Below are 4588 nucleotides of genomic sequence, written 5' to 3' on the forward strand. Positions count from 1 at the left end.
TCCCCCCTCGCTCGCTCCGCTCGCTCGGGCTCGGTCGCGTTCATGATATTCAGTGTTAGAATTAATACAAGAAGTTTATTTAACCCGTTGAGGACGGACTGATTTTGCTACAACACGCATTTCCCATAGACCCCTGCCCGAGTATACTCGGGACTCGTCCTCAACGGGTTAAAGGAGATAGCTAGTAACTGATCAGTGGGAATCTGTGGGAATGCTGGAGGATGATTGTTCCAATCCTTGTGGGATTCATTTAAGAGTGCGTTATATATCTATTGTTGTGTGAAAATTATTTACTTCAGAATGGTCTCATATTCAAGTATACGTGCAGTTTAATGTTTCCAGGTTAGCGTGCCTGGTCAGTGACGGGGCATTTATCTGCACATTACTTGAATATGAGACCATTCTGAAGCAAATAATTTTCACACAACAGTAGATATATAATGTATACTCTTAAATGAATCCCACAAGGATTGGAACAATCATCCCTCAGCATTCCCACTGATTCCCACTGATCGGTTACTAGCCATCCCCTTTAAATGATACCATTTTATACCGAAATTGTATAATCATCATCGACATCAAAGTAATTCTTATATTGCTATGAGCCTTAAACAAGTGAAACTGTTTCAAGTCGACAAAACGCGCAAAAACATGCATCAAATTGCACCATGTACAACATCAAAATGCAAAAAGTTCTCACCGTGGGATGGGGGACAACCTCCTCCTACCCCCCCCCCCCCTAATAGCTACAGGAAAATGTCTACTACGTTATTACATACAAAGAAATAGATATCCATATTACCATCTTATTGAATTTATTTGGGCATTTTTCAGGGCTGCGCTTTTTGAAGGGTGCCAGGTAAAAATGGCAGAGGTAGAAATGGCAGAGGTAAAAATGGCAGGGGTAAAAATGACAGAGGTAAAAATGGCAGGGGTAAAAATGGCAGAGGTAAAAATGGCAGGGGTAAAAATGGCAGAGGTAAAAATGGCAGGGGTAAAAATGGCAGAGGTAAAAATGGCAGAGGTAAAAATGGCAGGGGTAAAAATGGCAGGGGTAAAAATGGCAGAGGTAAAAATGGCAGGGGTAAAAATGGCAGAGGTAAAAATGGCAGGGGTAAAAATGGCAGAGGTAGAAATGGCAGAGGTAAAAATGGCAGTGGTAAAAATGGCAGGGGTAAAAATGGCAGGGGTAAAAATGGCAGAGGTAAAAATGGCAGGGGTAAAAATGGCAGAGGTAAAAACGGCAGAGGTAAAAATGGCAGCGGTAAAAATGGCAGAGGTAAATGATTATGTGGTAAAATTGTCAGAGGTAAAGTTGTCAGTGGTGGAAATGTCAGTGGTCAAAATGCTAGAGATAAAAATGCCACTGATAAAAATTTAGTCGTTGAAATGTGAGAGGACGAGGTAAAAGTGACAGAGATTTTTTTCCTTCATGTTTCTGACACCTTTCTCGTAATACGCGCTTTTTGTGCCTTCTTCTCCTGAAATAAAGCACGGGGGAGACCGGGGAGAAATGGGACACGGGGAGAAATATGGGACACTCATGTAACTTGAAAAACGCTCGGCCAGTCAACAATCCAATTATATCAGTAAAAAGATGATCCTCGGTACACCTGAAAATGGACATATTAACCACTATATACAGCTCTACAGGTATCTTGTCAGTAAAATATCAAATTCACTTTAGATCTGGTAGGTCCTATCTATATTAATTAGAATTTTTAAGAGCGTGCAAACTTCTGAAAATAAAATTGCTTGATAACAGACATGCAGGTATGAAAAATGATATTATTTGCACGAATCTTTTACTGTTTCCATTTGGTTTCCGTTACCACTAGGAGAAATTTCGAGATTTTTGTTTTTGCGCCATGTGATACTTGAACAATGTAATAAAATATTTTGCAAAAGCTTTTTTTTTTTTGCGCCGTATAATACTTGAACAATGTAGTAAGATATTTTGCAAGAGCTTACTTATGTCTGCCGATACATCTGCTGTATAGTTTGTTTTTTGCGTTTTGTATTTTTACTTCTACATTATGCCGTGATCAGGCCTTGTGAGATAAATAGGCTCCTACGAAACCTAAATGTGAGAAAATAATATTGAACAGGTGAAAAATTAGCGGTTTGCTTCGACTATGTCTCCTTCACTTCTTTACACTAAACAGTTCAAGAAATGAAAAATAATGACAATATACTAGCCTGGACGTGAGCGGAATTCGTTTGTGTAAGAGTGTGTATGTGAGAGTAGGTATATCTGCGTATATGTTTATATCAAAAGTGGGTTCGTGTGTGTGTGTGTGTGTGTGTGTGTGTGTGTGTGTGTGTGTGTGTGATAACGTCATTGGGCGAAACAACGTAGGATTAAACTGTTTAAGGGCTGTGCAGCATTGTTGGAACCCCCTTATAGTGATAGGTAATAATGATAATAATAATAATAATAATAATAATAATAATAATAATAATAATAATAATAATAATAATAATAATAATAATAATGATAATGATAATAACAATGATAATAATGATAATACTGAATAATAAAATAATTTCCCATAGGACTAGGCTCTTAGCTGGTTTATTATTTCTCTGCACACAGACAGATTACGCCACTGCACTTGAATCAAACCCAGAATGCTGAGAGTGCTCTAATCTCTTTAAAACATAATTCATTCAATATTCTTCAAACCTGCAATTTGGAATTGAAAATTCGATAAATACAGTTTGCTCTGGCTAGGTTATCATTACTCGAAACCTCTTCATACGTTTATATCTCACGAAATCGCTCTCATTATACTTCTGACATTGTACTTCTGCCATTTTTACCTCTGCCATTATTACCTCTGCCGTTTTTAACTCTGCCATTTTTACCTCTTCCATTTCTACCTCTGCCATTTTTACCCCTGCCATTTTTACCTCTGCCATTTGTACCCCTGCCATTTTTACCTCTGCCATTTTTACCCCTGCCATTTTTACCTCTGCCATTTTTACCTCTGCCATTTTTACCTGTGCCATTTCTACCTCTGCCATTTTTAACCTCTGCCATTTTTACCTCTGCCATTTTTACCCCTGCCATTTTTTATCCTGCCATTTTTACCTCTGCCATTTTTACCTCTGCCATTTTTACCCCTGCCATTTTTACCTCTGCCATTTTTACCTCTGCCATCTTTACACCGAACCTTTTGAAGGGGGGGGGGGGGTACTCAAAATCGCCCGTCAGAAAAAGAAGAAAGAACATCAAAAGACAAGAGAAACAACAACAAAAAAGTCTTCATACTTTTAAGGTCTGATTTTCCGCCGAAAGTCTGCTGACAAGCAAAAAAAACAAACAAACAAACGAAAAAAAAAATCTTCATATTATTGCTGCCACTGAATTCCCTCCCACTTTGCATGCAAAAGAGTGGGACATTCGATCCCTGTAAAGTGTGTGTCTGTGGGGGGGGGGGGGGGACCAAGCTTCTTCTCTCTCTCCCCCCCCCCCCCCCCCCCCCCCCCCCCCCCCCCCACCCACCCACCCAAGGGCTGCGCCGGTCTAGTCTAGTTATGGGCTTGCAATCGTGGTGATGGTGACCATCGCCGATCATCCCCCACTCCTCAGTACGGATTTACGCCGTTGGTATAGGCCCGACTAGCCTTCGAAGAAAAACAAGTGTAATTGCCGACTTGCAGTCCTCACTTGACAGGAAATGGCTGATAAAAAACATACCCGAAATTGTGAAAAGCACACATACACACACGCACATAGACAAACACAACAGAATTTTTTTTTTCGACGAACACGTGCAGAGCAAGAGGTACAATGTACTTGTCTTTTGTGTAAATCACCCCCCCCCCCCCAATCTAGTAGCTTTTTTTTCCTCTCTCTCCCTCTCTCTCTCTCTCTCTCTCTCATTGCCCCTCTTCTGCACACGCAATCGAGATCGTACGTACGTATATCCCATAATAGTTATTACTGCGCATGCTCCGATTCATTCATTCAGAAGCCATGGTGGAGTGAAGATGGCGGTTTCGAAGACCATTGACGATATTTTCTCTTCTGAGGTTGACGAAAAGGAGGTTAATGCACTGATTGGATCGCTTGAGACGAAATTGGCACCACAAATCCCAAGGCAGTATCTGGACCGCTACAAGATGCCATAGTTGGCGTAAATCATGTGAATCGAAAGTGCCACTTTGCCTGCACAAACTGGACATGTCGGACTGACAACAGTTAAGGCCGAACCGGGGGGTTCAATACATTCAAATGCGGTGAGGCAAACCATGCAAGAATCACAAATAGGTGGTGCAAAGACGGGTCATAACCATGAATCGGGGTCGAGCAGTATTCTTCAAGCCAACAACGGAACGGAAGATAATGATCAGAGTAATCATGGAGTAAGTGGTACTGCAGTAGGAAATGTAAAATGCTGACACGAGAACGCATTTATCTCCATCCTCTGGACCGACGCCGGTAGCTCCAAATCCACAAGTTGCTGTGACAAACCCGCCAACGCCAGTGACATTGGGCATTGGTCAGCAGGACACAACACAGGCCATACAGGCACAGCATCAGCAGAGCCTTACCGGGTAATACCAAACAAAACGACTCAGC

Source organism: Diadema antillarum, unplaced genomic scaffold (genome assembly GCF_040938485.1).
Source record: "Diadema antillarum isolate AM-2024a unplaced genomic scaffold, OU_Dant_1.0 seq00001173_RagTag, whole genome shotgun sequence".
NCBI classification, from domain to species: Eukaryota; Metazoa; Echinodermata; class Echinoidea; order Diadematoida; family Diadematidae; genus Diadema; species Diadema antillarum.